Source organism: Rhinoderma darwinii, chromosome 1, assembly GCF_050947455.1.
Source record: "Rhinoderma darwinii isolate aRhiDar2 chromosome 1, aRhiDar2.hap1, whole genome shotgun sequence".
Lineage (NCBI taxonomy): Eukaryota > Metazoa > Chordata > Amphibia > Anura > Rhinodermatidae > Rhinoderma > Rhinoderma darwinii.
In genome coordinates, this window is record NC_134687.1 from 257664503 (window position 1) to 257684802 (window position 20300).

The following is a 20300-nucleotide window of genomic DNA, read 5'->3' on the forward strand; positions in this document are numbered from 1 at the left end:
AAATGGGGTATTGCCACACTCAGGACAAATTGCGCAACAGAATGGGGTATTTTGTTTCTTGTGAAAATTATTTTGTTTTAATTCCCAGCCCAATTCAAATAAGTTCTGTGAAAAAACTATGGGGTCAAAATGGTCACAACACCCATAAATGAATTCCTTGAGGAGTGTAGTTTCCAAAATGGGGTCACTTCTGGTGGGTTTCCATTGCTTTGATACCTCTGGGGCTCTGCAAATGCGACACGGCACCCGAAAACCAAACCAGCAAAATCTACACTCCAAAGAACACACAGTGCTCCTTCCCTTCTGAGGCCTCCCATGGGCCCAAACGGCAGTTTATCGCCACAAATGGGGTATTGCTGCACTCAGGAGAAATTGGGCAACAAAATGGGGTATTTTGTTCCCTGTGAAAATAAGAAATTTTGACAAAAAATTACATCTTATTGGAAAAAATGACATTTTTTTCATTTCACAGCCCAATTCAAATAGGTGCTGTGAAAAAAGTGTGCGGTCAAAATTGTAACACCAACCATATTTGAATTCCTTGAGGGGTGTAGTTTCCAAAATGGGGTCACTTCTGGTGGAGTTCCATTGCTTTGATACCTCTGAGGCTCTGCAAATGCGACATGGCGCCCGAAAACCAATCCAGCAAGATCTGGACTCCAACAAACACATAGCGCTCCTTTCCTTCTGATCCCTCCCATGGGCCCAAACGGCAGTTTATCACCACAAATGGGGTATTGCCGCACTAAGGACAAATTGGGCAACAAAATGGGGTATTTTGTTCCTTGTGAAAATAAGGCATTTTGATCACAAATGACATCTTATTGGAAAAAATGACATTTTTTTTCATTTCATGGCCCAATTCAAATACGTGCTGTGAAAAAACTGTGTGGTCAAAATGGTAACAACAACCATAAATGAATTCCTTGAGGGGTGTAGTTTCCAAAATGGGGTAACTTTTGGGGGGTTTCCACTGTTTTGGCACCGCAAGACCTCTTCAAACCGGACATGGTGCCTAATAAAAAAGAGGCCTCAAAATCCACTAGGTGCTGCTTTGCTTCGGAGGCCGGTGCTTCACTCCATTAATGCACATGGGCCACATGTGGGATATTTGTCAAAACTGCAGAATCTGGGCAATAAGTATTGAGTTGCGTTTCTCTGATAAATCCTTTTGTGTTATAAAAAAAATGGCATAAAAAGGATTTTCTGACAAAAAAAATAAATTTTAATTTCACCTCTACTTTGCTCTACATTTCTGTGAAACACCTAAAGTGTTCATAAACTTTCTAAATGCTGTTGTGAATACTTTGAGGGGTCTAGTTTCTAAAATGGGGAGGTTTGATAGGGGTTTCTAATATATGGGCCCCTCAAAGCAACTTCAGAACTGAACTGTAACCTAAAAAAGTAAATAAATTAGGCAATACTTCGCTTCTTACATTATACTGATAATGAGCCGTGCCCACCCGGAGATGACCCCAGTTTTGACCGTTTGTATAAATGGAGACCCCTATTAGACTGTTTCGGTGCCCGGTTTTCCCAAGCATACACCCCCGAGAAGTGTATTTCTATTGATGAGTCCCTGGTAGATTTTAAAGGGAGGGTTCAATTTCGCCAGTACCTGCCGGGTAAGAGGGCAAGGTATGGCGTGAAGATGTATAAGCTGTGCGAGAGTGCATCAGGGTATACCTACAGATTTAGGATATATGAAGGAAAGGCCATCCCCAAACCAGACTGCATCCTGGACTACAATAGGTATATGGGAGGGATGGACTTGTCAGATCAAATCCTGAAGCCCTACAGCGCCATGCGGTGTGGTATAAGAAGCTGGCCGGGCACATCATACAGATGGCATTGTACAATACGTACGTGCTACGTCGATGTACAGGCCAGAGGGGAACTTTCCTGGAATTTCAAGAGGTGGTTATCAAGAACCTAATCTTTAGGGAACAAGAAAGGGGGGCACCCAGTACTTCTGGAAGCGGGGCCACACGCATCGTACCAGGGCGACAACACTTTCCAGGAGAAGTTCCCCAAACTGGCAAGAAGGGAAAAAGTCAAAAGAGGTGCAAAGTCTGCTATAAGAGGGCGATAAGGGATGACACAATATATCAATGTGACACGTGTCCCGAATAACCAGAGCTCTGTATGAAAGAGTGTTTTAAAATTTATTATACAACCCTTGGTTTATAATTTACCCCAATTTTACTTACCCTGATGCACTCCGCACAGCTTATCCCCCCTCGTCTTTCCCCTCTGGGCCCTGCTGTGTGCTCAGGCAGCTGATAACAGCCACATGTAGGGTATTGCCATACCCGGGAGAACCCACATTACAGTTTATGGGGTGTAGGTCTCCGGTCAAAATGCTCACTACACCTCTAGATGAATGCCTTAAGGGTGTAGTTTTTAAAACGGGGTCACTTCTTGCGGGTTTCAACTGTACTGGTACCTCAGGGGCTTCTGCATACATGACTTCGCACTAGAAAATCCCCAGTAGGCCAAATGGTGGTCCTTTCCTTCTGAGCCCCCCCATGGGCCCAAACGGCAGTTTATCTCCACAAATGGGGTATTGCCACACTCAGGACAAATTGCGCAACAGAATGGGGTATTTTGTTTCTTGTGAAAATTATTTTGTTTTAATTCCCAGCCCAATTCAAATAAGTTCTGTGAAAAAACTATGGGGTCAAAATGGTCACAACACCCATAAATGAATTCCTTGAGGAGTGTAGTTTCCAAAATGGGGTCACTTCTGGTGGGTTTCCATTGCTTTGATACCTCTGGGGCTCTGCAAATGCGACACGGCACCCGAAAACCAAACCAGCAAAATCTACACTCCAAAGAACACACAGTGCTCCTTCCCTTCTGAGGCCTCCCATGGGCCCAAACGGCAGTTTATCGCCACAAATGGGGTATTGCTGCACTCAGGAGAAATTGGGCAACAAAATGGGGTATTTTGTTCCCTGTGAAAATAAGAAATTTTGACAAAAAATTACATCTTATTGGAAAAAATGACATTTTTTTCATTTCACAGCCCAATTCAAATAGGTGCTGTGAAAAAAGTGTGCGGTCAAAATTGTAACACCAACCATATTTGAATTCCTTGAGGGGTGTAGTTTCCAAAATGGGGTCACTTCTGGTGGAGTTCCATTGCTTTGATACCTCTGAGGCTCTGCAAATGCGACATGGCGCCCGAAAACCAATCCAGCAAGATCTGGACTCCAACAAACACATAGCGCTCCTTTCCTTCTGAGCCCTCCCATGGGCCCAAACGGCAGTTTATCACCACAAATGGGGTATTGCCGCACTAAGGACAAATTGGGCAACAAAATGGGGTATTTTGTTCTTTGTGAAAATAAGGCATTTTGATCACAAATGACATCTTATTGGAAAAAATGACATTTTTTTTCATTTCATAGCCCAATTCAAATACGTGCTGTGAAAAAACTGTGTGGTCAAAATGGTAACAACAACCATAAATGAATTCCTTGAGGGGTGTAGTTTCCAAAATGGGGTCACTATTGGGGGATTCCTACTGTTTTGGCACCTCAACACCTTTTCAAACCTGGCATGCTGCCTAAAATATATTCTAATAAAAAAAGAGGCCTCAAAATGCACTAGGTGCTTCCTTGCTTCTAGGGCTTGTGTTTTATTCCACGAGTGCAGTAGAGCCACATGTGGGACATTTCTAAAAACTACAGAATCTGGACAATACATATTTATTAGTATTTCTCTTGTAAAACCTTCTGTGAATAAAATTGAAATTCAGGAAGAAAAATGAAATTTGCAAATTTCACCTCCACTTTGCTTTAATTCCTGTGAAATGCCTGAAGGGTTAAAAAACTTTCTAAATGCTGTTTTGAATACTTTGAGGGGTCTATTTTTTAAAATGGGGTGTTTTATCAGGGTTTCTAATACATAGGCCCCTCAAAGCCACTTCAGAACTCAAGAGGTACCTTAAAAAAAGGCTTTTGAAATTTTCTTAAAAATATGAGAAATTGCTGTTTATGTTCTAAGCCTTGTAACGTCTAAGAAAAATAAAAGAGTGTTCAAAAAACGATGCAAATCTAAAGTAGACATATGGGAAATGTGAACTAGTAACTATTTTGGGTGGTATAACCGTCTGTTTTACAAGCAGATGCATTTAAATGTTCTCTAAATTTTGAAATTTTTCACCAATAAACACTGAATATATCGACCAAATTTTACCACGAACATGAAGCCCAATGTGTCACGAGAAAACAATCTCAGAATCGCTTGGATAGATTTAAGCATTCCGACGTTATTACCACATAAAGTGAAATATGTCAGATTTGAAAAATGGGCTCTGAGCCTTAAGGCCAAAACTAGGCTGCGTCCTTAAGGGGTTAAAAATTAGAATATTAAATAAGCCCAATTTCAAAAATGATTTTTAATACTGAAATGATGGCCTACTTAGAAGTATGTACAGTATATGCACTCAATACTTGGTCGGGGCTCCTTTTCCATGAATTACTGCATCAATGCGGCGTGGCATGGAGGCGAGCAACCTGTGGCTGTAGCGTCCATGGCCGCGGGCCGTCGAGTCTACTCACCCCGTGACGCCTGCAGCCATGGATCTGTGAGTGCTGGTCCCCATCTCCTTCCTAGGAGATGCCAGCGCTCATTTCCATTGTGTCCCGTAGGGTGCGCCGCACGCTCGTGCCCGCTCTTAAAGGGCCAGCGCATAGACATGAAGAAAATCATCATCATCAACACACATGATTTCCTGGATTATAAGAAGCCCTGCCCTTCTGATCCTTGCCTGAGCGTTGTTAGTATATCCTAAGTCTAACTTGCAAATGGTCCCTTAGTGTTTCCCGTTTTAGTTGTCATCCGTGCCCTGTTACCTGCTCCTGTATCCCGTGCTGTGTTCTCGTTTCTGTGCCTACTAGTGTTGGAGTCGTGTCTACTGCACCTGCTGTTGTTTGCCACGTCCTGTGTCATCCACCATGTCCTGTGTCTTCTGCCACGTCCAGAGGGATTCGCCACGTCTGGCGCAACCTGTGGCACCTGATGTAATCCGCCACATCCTGTGTCATCTGCCACATCCTCAGGGATTTGCCATGTCTGGCGCAACCTGCGGCACCTGCTGTCATCTGCCACGTCTGGTGTTACCTGCTTCACCCATCTCCATCCGTGCCAGAGCTGCGGCCACTGTCTGGACTACACAGGTACCCTTGTGTGGGACTTTGTATTGCTGGGGTTCCCTGTTGTTTGGCCAGCTGCCTCCCTGCTAAAGCGGTGCGGCCTAGTGGGTCTACATAACCACAAATTGTGACAGTGGCACTGCTGAGGTGTTATGGAAGCCCAGGTTGCTTTGATAGTGGCCTTCAGCTCGTCTGCATTGTTGGGTCTGGTGTCTCATCTTCCTCTTGACAATACACCATAGATTCTCTATGGGGTTTAGGTAAGGCGAGTTTGCTGGCCAATCAAGCACACTGAATCTGTGGTTATTAAACCAGGTATTGGTACTTTTGGCAGTGTGGGTGTAGCGTCCATGGCCACGAGCCGTCGGGTTTACTCACCTCTCGACGCCCGTAGCCATGGATCAGTGAGCGCTGGCTCGCATCTCCTTCCTAGGAGATGCCAGGGCTCACTTCCGGTCAGCTGTGTCCCGTAGGGTGCGTGCGCATGCTCATGCCCGGTCTTAAAGGGCCAGCGCGTGCACATGTGAACAATCATCATCATCGACTACACTTCATTCTCTGGACTATAAGAAGGGCCCTGCCCTTCTGATCCTTGCCTGAGCATTGTTAGTGTATCCCAAGTCTGTCTTGCAAATGGTCCCCTAGTGTTTTTTCCCGTTCCAGTTGTTACCCATGCCCTGTTACCTGTTCCTGTATCCCGTGCTGTGTTCTTGTTCCTGTGCCTACTAGTGTTGGAGTCGTGTCTAATGCACCTGCTGTCATTTGCCACATCCTGTGTCATCTGCCACGTCCAGTGCCATCTCCCACGTCCAGTGTGATCCACCACGTCTGGCGCAATGTGCTGCATCTGCCACATCTGGCGTAACCTGCTGCACCCACCTCCATCTGTGCCAAAGCCTCGGCCACTGTCTGAACTATTCAGGTACCCTAGTTCGGGACTTTATATTACTGGGGTGCTCTGTGGTTTGGCCAGCTGCCTCCCCCACTACGGTGGTGCGGCCAAGTGGGTCCACATACCCACAGGCCGTGACAGTACGCTCAGGCCATGGACACCGCTGGTCAACCTGAGACCTTGACGACACAAGCCATGCTGGCCGAGATGCAAGACCTCCAGTCTCGGCAAGACCAACTCCTCCTTACGGTGAACGCTAATTGCTCACCGCACCCATTTCTGCTGTTCCTCCTGCTACACTTCCTGTCAGTACCAATGCCGATCCCCTGTGCTTCTTGCCACTACCTGCAGGGGATTTCTGAATCACTGCCAGATCCACTACATGCCAGGGCCTTCTCTTCTGATGACATCAGGATCACCTTCATCATCTCTCTACTTACTGGCAAAGTCCTGGCATGGGCTGATCCTCTGTGGGAACATCAGGAATCAGAGACCCGTGACTTGCAGTGCTTCGTACGGACTTTCCGCTTGATGTTTGAGGAACCTGAGAGAGTTTGTTCGGCTGCTGCATCCCTGCTGGCCCTACACCAGGGAGACAACTCCGTGGGCGAGTATGCCAATCAGATCCATACCCTGGCTGCTGAATTAACTTGGAACAACGAGGCTTTGGTGGCCACATTCTGGCATGGACTGTCTACTGGGATTAAAGACGAGCTGGCCGCTCGCGATCTGCCATTTAGCCTGGACGATCTCATCCTACTTGCCATCCGGGTTGACATGAGGATCCGGGATCATTCCCAAGAGGTTCTCCAAGAGAGAGAACTTCCTAGGCTGGATTCTACTTTCCAGCAATCTTTACTATCCTCCTCAGTCGTCCCACCAGAGGATCCTACGCAAATGAACCGAGTCAAATTGTCTACTCAGGAGAGACAAGGCAGACGCACTTCTGGACTTTGTCTGTATTGCGGCCTCGGATGCCTTATTGTGCGTTTGTGTCCCCAGAGGCCAGAAAGATCCCAGTGCCTAGGATTAGTTGGAGAGACAGCCCTCCGGGGAGGAATTTTGTTCGGTTGGCAGACAGGAGAAAAATTCTCCGCTGGGGACAAAGCTCAAAACTGGCTGGGCACGCTGGTTTTCGTAAGAACCGAGACCTGATTGCTCGTCACTTCTGGTGGCCCACGCTTCCCAAAGATTTTGTGGGCTTTGTCTCTTCTTGCACAGTGTGTGCTTCTAACAAGGTTACTCACTCCAAGCCTGCCGGCCTGCTTCAGCCTCTGCCTGTACCCAATGCCCCCTGGCAGCACATTGCGATGGACTTTGTCACAGACCTTCATCCCTCAGCAGGATTCAACACTGTCTGGGTGGTGGTGGACCGGTTCTCGAAAATGGCACACTGGCACACTGTCCGGCCTACCTTCTGCTCCCTGACTGGCGAGTCTTTTCATTCATCACATCTTCCGCTTGCATAACTTGCGCCTTCACATTATGTCCAATCGGGGGGTTCAATTTACCTCGAAGTTCTGGAGAGCCCTCTGTAGACTCCTGGATGTGAGATTGGACTTTTCCTCAGCCTATCACCCCCAGTCCAATGGGCAAGTCGAGAGGATCAACGAGATCATGGAGAATTATCTCCGCCACTTCATCTCCTTGCAGCATGATAACTGGGTACAGCTTCTTCCATGGGTCGAGTTCTCGTATAACAACCACACAAGTGAGTTCATCACTTCCACACCGTTTTACATTGTGTACAGTCAACATCCTAGAGTCCCTCTTCCTGTGTCAACTACATCTCAGGTCCTCTATTTTGCTGGCAGTTGATCGCATGAAGCGAAAAGTGGATACAAAAAGAAGAGAGCTGCCTCAGTATCTCCCAGGTACCAAAGTCTGGCTGTCCTCACGGAACATTCGTTTAAAGGTGCCTTCATACAAGTTTGCTCCCAGGTTCCTCGGTCCTTTTGGGAGATTTTGCAACAGATAAACCCTGTCTCCTATAAGCTGCGGCTGCCTCCTACCCTCAGAATTCCCAACTCCTTTCATGTGTCTCTCCTGAAACCAGTGGTCCTGAACTTTCCACAGTTGCTCCCAGTGGTTCTTCTGATGTGTTTGAGGTGAGGGAGATCCTGGACTGCAAAAGGGTAGGAGGAAGGACTTTCTATTTGGTGGACTGGAGAGGGTTTGGTCCTGAGGAGAGGTCCTGGGAACTGGAAGAGAACATCAGTGCCCCTGCTCTCATTAAGAAATTCCTCTCTCGCTCTGGCCCCACGAAGAGGGGGTGTAAGAGGGGGGATACTGTAGCATCCATGGCCGCGGGCCATCAGGTTTACTCATCTCCCAACGCCCATAGCCATGGATCAGTGAGAACTGGCTCGCATCTCCTTACTAGGAGACGCCAGCGCTCACTTCCGCTCTTGTCCGCTGTGTCCCGTAGGGTGCGCGCGCACGGTAGTGCCCGATTTTAAATGGTCATCGCGCGCACATGTGAATGATCATCATCATCAACTACACTTGATTTACTGGACTATAAGAAGGGCCCTGCCCTTCTGTTCCTTGCCTGAGCATTGTTAGTGTATCCCAAGTCTATCTTGCAAATGGTCTCCTAGTGTTTTCTCGTTCCAGTTGTTACCCGTGCCCTGTTACCTGTATCCTGTTCTGTGTTCTTGTTCCTGTGCCTACTAGTGTTGGAGTCGTGTCTACTGCACCTGCTGTCGTTTGCCACATCCTGTGTCATCTGCCACGTCCAGTGCCATCTTCCACGTCCAGTTTGATCCGCCTTGTCGGGCACAACGTGCTGCACCTGCTGTCATCTGCCACATCTGGCGTAACCTGTTGCAGACACCTCCATCTATGCCAAAGCCTTGTCCACTGTCTAAACTATTCAGGTACCCTAGTGCAGGACTTTGTATTGCTTGGGTGCTCTGTGGTTTTGCAAGCTGCATCCCCGCTACGGCGGTGCGGCCTAGTGGGTCCACATACCCACACACCGTGACAGTGGGCATGTGCCAAGTCCTGCTGGAAAATGAAATCAGCATCTCCATAAAGCTTGTCAGCAGAGGGAAAGAAAGAAGTGCTCTATATTTTTTATGGTAGACGGCTGTGTTGACTCTGGACTTGATATAACACAGTGGACCAACACCAGCAGGTGACATGGCTCCCCAATCCATCACTGACTGTGGAAAAGTCACACTGGACCGCAAGCAACCTGGATTGAGTGCCTCTCCACTCTTCCTCCAGACCAGGGGCGTTTCCAGGGTCTTAAAAGATCAGGGGCACAAGCCCCAAGACATATATTTACCCAACCCCCCGATGAAAAAAAGTGTTTTTTACATATATATCGGAGATATCATATCTATTAGACTAAGGCTACTATAGCTACACCGCTGGATAGAATTAAATGCATTGTCTCAGCATACAGTGTTATACATAATCGGCTTAGATACAGGGCCCCAGCTGATAGTATCACAAATGATAGACTTAGGGCTCATTCAGACGAGAGTGAGTCTCGTCCGTCGGCTGTGCGTTGAAAAAACGGACAGCACACGGACCCGTTGATTTCAATGGGGCTATTCAAACATGCGTGAGTTTTCACGCAGCGAGTGTCCGTTGCGTAAAACTCACTGAATGTCCTATATTAGAGCGTTTTCACTCACCTAGTCGCCCGTTGAAGTCACTGGCTGCGTGAAAACCATGGACAGCACACGGACGACATCAATTACATTGAAAAAAAAAAGTGATTGCAAGTGCTCGAAAAACATATGTCACACGCAAAGCACACTGATGCAATACGCAACGTACACGACCAGATTTACGCACGTTTTTTACGTGCGTAAATCTGTCACGCTCATGTGAAAGTAGTCTTAGATACAGGGCCCCAGCAGTAAGTATCCTTGTACTAACCCTCAGTGGCAAATTTGGCATTTCTCGATCCTCAAGCAAAGGTATGTCTCGGGCAGGGTTTCCAACCTCCACTTCCGAAATTTCTGGACAACTGAGCTAAAATTCACGGACAGACCAAAATTTTTACAGACACATTACAAAATCATTGCCTGTGCAGTGTGCTAGGAGTGGCTGACCAATCACAGCTCCGCTTGTAGCTTTCCCGTATTAGCTTACGTGATGTTTTCTCTAATTAGAGTCGTTCACTTTCCCTTTTTTTCTCCATCCGGCCCAGACCACTGTAACCACTTATTCCAGCCACGACTTGTCTCTGCAGAATTTTTCACACAGACATCTTGGTTTCTTTCTTTTCCAGCACCCTCCACACCTATACCCCATCCTCTAAACAAACTTGTAATGCACAGTGCCCTAGATGGTAATAATGATCCCTCAGTGCTCGGCACAATAAAAGTGCCCCATCAGTACCCGTGCCCCCTCCAGAAAACACCACACACAGCCCCCACTTGTAGATAGCTACACACAGCCCCCTTTTTGTAGATAGCCACACAGTCCCCTTGTAAATAGCCACACACAGCCCTCCTTCTAGATAGCGCCCCACTTTGTAGATAGCCACACAAAGCCCCCCTCTTGTAGATAGCCTCACACAGCCCCCCCTTGTAGCTAGCCACACACAGCCCCCTTGTAGATAGCCACACACAGCCCGCCTTGTAGCTAGCCACACACAGCCCCCCGTGTAGATAGCCACACACAGTCTCCCCTTGTAAATAGCCACACACAGCTCTCCCTTTGTAGATAGCCAGACACAGCTCCCCCCTTTTTAGTTAGCCACACACAGCCCCCCTTGTAGATAGCCACACACAGCCCCCCTTGTAGTTAGCCACATACAGCCCCCCTTGTAGATAGCCACACAGCCCCCCTTGTAGATAGCCACACACAGTCCGCCTTGTAGATAGCCACACACAGCCCCCCTTCTAGATAGCACCCCCTTGTAGATAGCCTAGATAGCCACACACAGCCCCCCATTGTAGATAGCCACGCACAGCCCCCCCTTGTAGATAGCCACACACAGCCCCCCCTTGTAGATAGCCTCATAGCTCCCCCTTTTGTAGATAGCCACACATAGCCCTCCCTTTGTATTTAGCCACACACAGCCCCCATTTGTAGATAACCACATATAGCTCCCCACTTTGTAGATAGCCACACACAGCTCCCCTCTTTGTAGATAGACACACATAGCCCCCCTTCCCTTGTACCTACCGCTACCACTGTCCACTCCGCCTGACACGACTCACCATTAGGAGGAGGAGGTGGTCATTCGGCGAAGCACAACGGCGGAGGATCACTTTGACTGGGGTCAGTAACGGCACAGGACTGGACCAGTCCAGTCACCTGACCTGAGTCACCTGATGTCACGAAGCGGGTTAGTGGACCTACTAGGCCGTACCGCTGTAGTGGGGAGGTAGCTGGCCAAACAACAGGAAACCCCAGAAATACAATGTCCCGCACAAGGGTACCTGGATAGTCCAGACGGTGGCCGCAGCTCTGGCACTGATGTAGATGGTTGCAGCAGATAACACCAAACTTGGCGGATTACACAGGTGCCGCAGATTGCACCAGTAGTGGCGGATTCCTCCGGACGTGGCAGATGACACAGGACGTTGCGGATTCCTCCGGACGTGGCAGATGACACAGGACGTGGCGGATTCCTCCAGACGTGGCAGTTGACACAGGACGTGGCAGATTCCTCTGGACGTGGCAGATGACACAGGACGTGGCACGACTAGATACTAAAGGCACAGCACAGGAAGCAGGAACAGGGAACAAGGCACGGGTAACAACTGGAACGGGAAACACTAAGGGACCATTTGCAAGACAGACTGGGAAAACTAGCAACGCTCAGGCAAGGATCAGAAGGCCTGGGGCCTTCTTATAGACCAGGAAATCGTGGCAGTAGATGATGATGACGATTTCCTATGTGCCGGGCACGAGCGTGCGCACGCACCCTATGGGACACAGCAGAACGGAGCGGAAGTGAGCGCTGGTGTCTCCTAGGAAGGAGATGGGGACCAGCGCTCACGGATCCATGGCTGCGGGCGTCGGGAGGTGAGTAAACCCGATGGCCCGTGGACGCTACACCTAACCTCATGTCAGGTGACTGGATTGGGCCACTCCTGGCATTGACCTCACTTGGCAGCAGCCGGCCTGCATATTTTCAGATTCCGCAGAATCTGAAAATATGCCTGGCCGCAGCCTACTATTCTTTTGCACTGCGCATGTACATTTTGGTGCATGCACAGTGCAAAGTCCCAGGAGACTGCAGAAAAATCCCAGTCGGTGCTTTTTTCTGCCGGACGCTACAGAGATTTTTACGGATTGTCCGTAAATTTACGGACGGTTGGCAACCCTGGTCTGGGGGCTCTAATCAAAGACACCTATAGAGTGTCCCCCACACAATGCCCCCTGTATGGTTCCACACACAGTTATCCTGCCATACATCCCCCATGTAGACAGTGCCATGCAGTCTCCTGTAGGTAGTCCCACATACCCTCCTTGTCCCAGCAGAAAGTATCATACATGATAGGCTTAGATACATGGCCCCAGCAGACAGTTTCACACATGATAGACTTAGATACAGTGCCCCAGCAGTCAGTATCACACATGATAGACTTATATACAGGGTCCCAGCAGTAAGAATCCTTGTACTAACATATGTCCAACACCCAAAAAAAAGGGTGTGTCCGTGTATGTATATGTGTGTATATGTGTGTGCGTATGTATGTATATGTATATACATATATATATATATATATATATATATATGAGACCGCATATCTGTAGCATTCTGACCCTATAGCTATGGATAGGATTAAATACAGTGGCTCAGCAGACAGTATCACACATGATAGGACTAGAAATAGCGCCCAGCTCACTGACATTGCGGCTCCAGCGCTGGTCCCAGGAAAGGTAAGAATAATAATTGTTTTGCTTTTTTTATGTTACTAATTTTTTTTGTGTATTTGTGTTTTTTTTACAGGTTAGGTCATTGGACAACGTCGGAATCGAGAACTACTTCGATGACGGCTTTTTTTATTCTCAATAAAATGGTTAATGAGGGTTGTGTGTTTTTTTTTTTTATTTCAAGAAAATATTTTTTTTATGTCCTTATATTTTTTTAAACTTTATTACTACCACCTTAGTAACGGCCGCTGGCTGATTGACAGCGTTCATTGATAAGGCGGGGCTTAGTGTTAGCCGGTGCAGAGGCTAACACTAACTCTCATTATTACCCCGGTACCCACTGCCACCAGGGGTGCCGGGAAGTGCTGGGCACCATCCAGTAGCCGATCATCTGTAGTGATGCCCGGGTACTGGGGCGCCCGCAGGCTGGTTTTATTAGGCTGAGAATGGTCAAAAACAGTGGCCCTTCTCACCCTGGAAATGCTAGGCTGCTGCTGCTGCTGCTGTGTTGTATCTGGCTGGTTATGAAACATGGGGGGGGGGTCGTTTTTTCCAATTATTGATTTAAAAAATAAATAAATTGTAAAAAAAAAGTGACGGGGGACCCCCAAATTTTCATAACCATCAGATAGATGCGGGTCCCACCTCTGGCCCGTTAAACCCATTCTATTTTACCCGGCTCTGCTGTCTTCCAGCCACTTCACTTCCTGTTACATGGTCGAGTTACGCAAACAGCGTAACTCGCTGAGCTACGCAGTTTCCGTAACTCCCATACAACTGAATAGTAGTTACGGAAACAGCGTAGCATGCTACGCTGCTTCTGTAACTGCAATTCACTACTATGGGAGTTACAGAAACAACATATCTCAGCGAGTTACGCTGTGTCCGTAACTCATCCATGTATTGCATCGTATTGTACCAGCGATCTAATAATCGCTGGTTCAAGTCCCCTAGGAGAACTAATAAAATGTGTAAAAAAAAAAGTTAGATACATTTTCAGGAGTGTAAAAAATGTTTAAAAGTTAAAAAAAAAAACCTTTTCCCATTTTTCCCCAAGCACAATGAAAAAAATAAAAAAAAATAAAAAAAATAGAATTTTTTTTAATTTAAAACCCTAGAATCGTTGTCTTTTGGTCACCATAGTGCTAAAAAGAATGAAATAAAAAGTGATAAAAAAATCGTATGTATCAAAAAACTGGTGCTAATAAAAACTACAACTCGTCCCGCTAAAAATGAGCGCTCACACCGCTCAAACCATGGAAAAATAAAAGTTATGGCTCTCAGAATATGGTGAAACTGAACAAATTGTTTTTTTAACCGATAGTTTTTTCTTTGTAAAAGAACTAAAATATGACATTTTCTTCCTATTTTCTGTTGTCTAAAACCTGGGTGCGTCTCATAGTCAGGTGCGTCTTATAGTCCAAAAAATACGGTATGTGTTTGTTTGCTTTTTAAACGTGCAGTTTTCCGCAGCGGACATTCTGGCCGAAAAACTGCACCAGAATTAGTTTTTCGGCCAGAATTACGCTGTGTACCTTAATGCAGCGTATCCGCGTATCCACTCTGTGTGAACGTAGCTTTATAATGTGTGACACAACTGGCTCTTTATAGAGCATAGAGATATATTTGCTACTACTGGCAGCATCTGCTTTAAAGCAATCTCCCAAACATATTTGTTAGAAACACCACAAACAAAGTAAGAGAAATTTACAATTTCATGTTCGTGATTCTTTTTAAACCTTTCCTTTGTCTGATTTTCTTTAGATTTGTCTATTGTCCTATATGCTAAAATGATTTTTATTTATTTATCTTTGTGAATGGTCAGCAATCTCTTGACCTTTGCTCTTGGCATGTGCCCTCTAACCCACAGAGGTCAGATGGGTCAACTGATCTCATTTCAATGCAGAGACCATAAAGAGCTGATCAAGTAACTATGTTTAATTCCCAGTTTAATTCAGTGAAATAGGAAAGATAACATAACCAGGACCGTAATTCAAAACATAATACAATTTAGTACATAACAAAGTATTGTCTAATGTTTTGTAATTTTCTAAAATATTGCCGGATTTCTTAATTAAACATACTTGCTTTGTACAATGATAAATCAATAAACCTGTGGGAATATAAATAGTTTCCGCTTCTATCCATTGATATTAGAAATACAGTGCTATGAAGAAGCATTTGTCCTCATCCAGATTTTACTCTACCTAGTGTTGTATATACTGTATATGTCCAATTCCACGGACCTGAATAAATACATAACACAGTTCTTGAATTATGAATGCAATTATTTATGGAATTAGGTTATCCAGCACTCATATCATGTGAAAAAATAACCTGTTCTTACTCTTCTATGCAAATAAAGTAATTTCTACTTAATTGGAAATATCCTAAGCAGCCCACATGTGAAACATGAGTTTGTGAAGTCATTAATGTGATATCCTTGTATAAATGAACCTATACGGCTTGCAAGTGCCCGGATCGATCCCTTAATATATTTGTGGCTTAATAGTTTATAGTCAATCCCTTTGTAACGTCCGCGGTCACGGACAGTCGTCCTCACTCAACCGTCGACGGCCGCGACCGCAGATCCCTGTGTGCTGGCCAGTGCCTCCCTCCTAGGAGACACCAGCATTCGCAGCCGCTCTACACCACCCCATAAGGAGCGCGCGCGCTCGGTCCCTGCCTTAAAGGGCCAGCGCGCATATGAAAATAATGAATTCATTAACCCCAGATCATACTGGACTATAAAAAGTTCCCTGCCCTTTCACTCCTTGCCTGCGCGTTGTTGTGTATTGCCATGTTTGTCTTAGCAAATAGTCCCTTATTCGTATCCTGTTCCCAGTGTTCCCGTGCCCTGCTACCTGTATCCTGTATCCTGTATCCCGTGCTGTGTTTGTTCCTGAGACTTATTGAGTGTTGGAGTTGTGTTGTGCAACCTGTCATGCCTGCTGTCATACACCACGTCTGGTGTCATCTGCCACGAGTGGTGTCATCTACCTTCAAGTTTCATCTGTGTCTAAGCCTCTGCTACTGTCTGGACTATTTCAGGTACTCTTGTGCTAGGACTTTGTATAGAGTGTTGTTTGGTCAGCTGCTACTCCGCTTCGACGGTGCGGCCTAGTGAGACCACATACCCATGGATCGCTACAGTTCTCTCAGGCCATGGACGCCGCTGGTCAACCCAAGACCATGACGACGTCACAATGACTGGGCCAACTCCTCCAGGTGGTGAACCCCGTTACATATCGGCTGGATGCGCAAGCTCCAGTCTGCACGGCACCGGCTCCTATTGCTCCTGTTGCTCCTGCTGTTCCACCTGCTACACCTCCTATCAGTACCAGTGCCGATCCCCGATTCTCCCTGCCACTACCTCCTCGCTATGACGGAGAAGCGAGGACCTGCAGGGGATTTCTGAACCATTGCCAAATCCACTTCAGACAGCATGCAAAGGCCTTTCCTTCTGATGACGCAAGAATTACCTTCATAGTCTCTCTCCTTACTGGCAAGGTCGAACCCCATTTGGGAACGTCAGGGACCAGAGACCTGTGACTTACAGTGTTTCTTACAGACTTTCCGTACAGTATTTGAGGAACCTGAAAGCGTCTCCTCTGCAGCTGCATCTCTGGTGACCCTTCGCCAGGGAGACATCTTCATGGGTGAGTACGCCATTCAGTTACGTACCCTGGCTGCAGAACTAGCATGGAACAACGAGGCCTTGGTGGCTACATTCTGGCAGGGACTGTCTTCTGAGATTAAAGACGAGCTTGCCGCTCGGGATCTGCCACCTACCCTGGATGATCACATTCTTCTGGCCACCCGGATTGACATGATGATTCGGTAATGGTCCCAAGACGTTCGCCAGGAAAGTAGATTCCCTAGACTAGCTTCTACTTTCCAGCAACCCCTGCTGCCCTCATCAGTTGTTCCACCAGGGGAGCCTATGCAAATGGACCGGCTCAATTTGTCAGTCCAGGAGAGACAACACAGATGCACTTCGGGACTTTGTCTGTACTGCGGCCTCGGAGGCCATTTTGTGCGTTTGTGTCCCCAGAAGCCAAAAAACTCCAGTGCCTAGGATTGTTTGGAAAGACAACTCTAGGCAGAATGGCTCTCTTCCAAACTGTCCATTCACAAGACCATAGTGTCCGTCGAGAAGATGCACCTGGTGTCTGCCTACCTGGACTTAGGGTCTGCGGAAAACTTTATCCAACAAGACCTAGTCCAGTTGCCAACAGTCCCTCTGGAGACGTCTCTGGCTGTTGCCTCAGTTTATAGATTTCCTCTTCACGATCCGATCGTGTCTGAGACTAAGCCACTGAAGCTCCAAGTTGGAGCCCTTTACACTGAACTAATTACATTTTTAGTCTTGCCTAAAGAGAAGTTCTCCAATGGGGCTCCAAATGTCTCCACCGCTACCTTTTACAGTTCCATCCTGCCCAGCCTTCTCTGCCTCAGTCATTAGCAGGATTACCTCCTCATTTTTCTCAGTTTGCTGATGTCTTCAGCAAGAACGATTCTGAGATGTTTCCCCCATGCCGGTCTTACGACTGTCTGATTGAACTGGGCCCAGATGCTTCACCTCCCCATGAATGAGTATATCCTCTCTCCTTGCCAGAGACCCAGTCCATGTCAGCCTATGTCAAGGAGAATCTGGAGAGGGGCTTCACACGAAAATTCTACTCCCCGGCCTGGGGCCTGGTTCTTCTTCATTAAAAAGAAAGACGGATCTTTTCAACCCTGCACTGACTACCATGATCTCAACAGATCATGGTCAAGAATAAATACCCATTGCCACTGATATCCGAATTATTTGACCGTATACGAGGAGCCAGGATCTTCTCTAAACTGGACTTGCGTGGGGCCTAAAACTTGATCCGAATCCATCGAGGTGACGAGTTGAAGACGGCATTCAACAGTCGCGATGGGCACTACAAATACCTGGCGACACCCTTCGGTCTATGTAACACTCCGTGGTTCTCCAAGAATTTGTGAATGATATCTTCCGGGATCTCGTCTGTGTGGTGGTCTATCTTGATGATATTTTGATTTTTATACAAATTTGCTCCCAGGTTCCTCTGACCTTTTCAGATCCTGCAACAAATAAACCCTGACTCCTATAAGCTCTGACTGCCTCCTACCCTCAGAATCCCTAACTTCTTTCATGTTTCTCTCCTGAAACCTGTGGTTCTGAACTGCTACAGAAAAACTCCTAGTCCTGCAGTTGTTCCATGCGGTTCATTTGATGTGTTTGAAGCAAAGGAGATCCTGGACTACAAGAGAGTAGGAGGAAGAACTTTTTATTTAGTGGACTGGAGAGGATTTGATCCTGAGGAGAGGTCCTGGGAGCCAGAAGAAAACCTTAATGCCCCTTCCCTCATTAATAAATATCTCTCACGCTCTGGACCCAAGAAGAGGGGGCGTAAGGGGGGGGTACTGAAGCATCGTCCTCACTCAGCCGTCGACGGCCGTGACCACAGACCTCTGTGTCCTGACCAGCACCTCCCTCCTAGGAGATTACAGCACTCACGGGCGCTCTGCTCTGCACCATCCCCTAGGGTGCACGCGCACATTCGGTCGCGGCCTTAAAGGGCCAGTGCGCGCATTCGGAAAATAATTAATTATCCTCAGATCATCCTGGACTATAAAAAGGGCCCTGCCCTTTCACTCCTTGCCTGAGCATTGTTGTGTATTCCCATTTTAGTCTTAGCAAATGATCCCTTAGTTGTATCCTGTTCCCAGTGTTCCAGTGCCCTGCTACCTGTATCCTGTGCTGTGTTTGTTCCTGGGACTTAGCGAGTGTTGGAGTCATGGAGCCTCTGCTACTGTCTGGACTATTTCAGTTACTCTGGTGCTAGGACTTTGTATAGACTGTTGTTTGGCCAGCTGCTACTCCACTGCGGCGGTGCGGCCTAGTAGATCCAAATACGCATGGATCTCGACACCCTTCCTCTCCCTGTTGTTGGCTCTTCTTCATTTGCTTTAATAACTAGTTTAGTTTACACTGGCAATTAACTTGCCTTCCCCCTTACCCTAATTTTATTTTGGTTATGGTTATATATAATTATATATAATTAGGATAAACCCTCTATAAGTTAACCTATATGGCTTGCCTATAAGTGCCCGGATTGATACCCTAAGATATGGGGTTTGTGGGTTGATAGTTTATAGTCCCTTCCTTCCTCTCCTTCTAGTGGCTCTTGCTCATTTGTTTTAAAGAGAACCTTTCACTACCCCAGACATGTGCAGCTGAGTGCACCATCTTATAGGCGCTGCTGCTCAGACCTTGGGGCACTTTGAATTGGCTGTGTAATCTAAGACGTTCTGGAGATATCGATGCCGTTATAATTGGTGCCAATATGTAAATTAGCCTCTCTACTGTCAGTGGGGCGTTCCTGGGCATGAAAAGGCAGGGGGGGGGGCGTGATAGTACTCTCACACAGTCCAATCAGCTGCGGACAGTATCAGAGCGGGTTCTGCTGTGTGATCTCTCTCTGCTGTTTGCGTGTGCATGTGTGTGCGCGTGTGTGCGCGTGCACTCTCGTGCACTCTCTCCTCCTCTCTCCTGCTACTGTCCGCAAGTGATGCGAAGATTGTGTGATCTCGCGAGAGAGGAGGAGAGCGAGTTCGGGCACACTCACACACACGCAGCAGAGGGAGATCACACAGCAGAAGCTGCTTTGACACTGTCCGGAGCTGATTGGACGGTGTCAGAGTGCTGACTATCACTCCACCCTGCCTTCCCATGTCAAGAAAAGCCCCACTGACACAACAGGGGCTAATTTACATATTGGGCGCCAATTATAATGGCACTGATGTCTCCAGAACGGCTTAGACTACGGCATTGCCTATAAGGTGCACTCAGCTGCATATGTCTGGGTAGTGAAAGATTGACAATGGACTTGCGTTCTCCCGTTACTGTCGCTTCCCCTTACCCTAATTTTAGTTTGGTTATGGTTATATATAATCAGGATAAACTCTCTGTATAACAGTGGTGCAACAAACAACTATATTTATTCATTCTGTAACCATGTTGCTTTACTGTGATTCTACTGTGATTTACTGTGATTCTTTGTGTTTCTGAACAGTGATCGTATATTTAACTTCTGCCAACATTTATATGATCTGTTTTGTTTTGCTGTATTTGTGACTTTTTTGTTAATAAACAAAAGAACAAAAAAAAAACAATAAAAAAAAACAAAGCAGCTGTATATTACAGCCAACACCTCTCTCTAACAGCCAGGATCGGTGATAACGTAATTGCAGGGTGCCATGGCAGCAGGAGCCCTAATGTAGGCCCCAAGGTCTGCCATGTTAGTCCTCCTCTTATAGGAGGAAGCAAAATGCCCATTACACTGCAATACATACTATTGCAGTGCATTGTGAATACGATC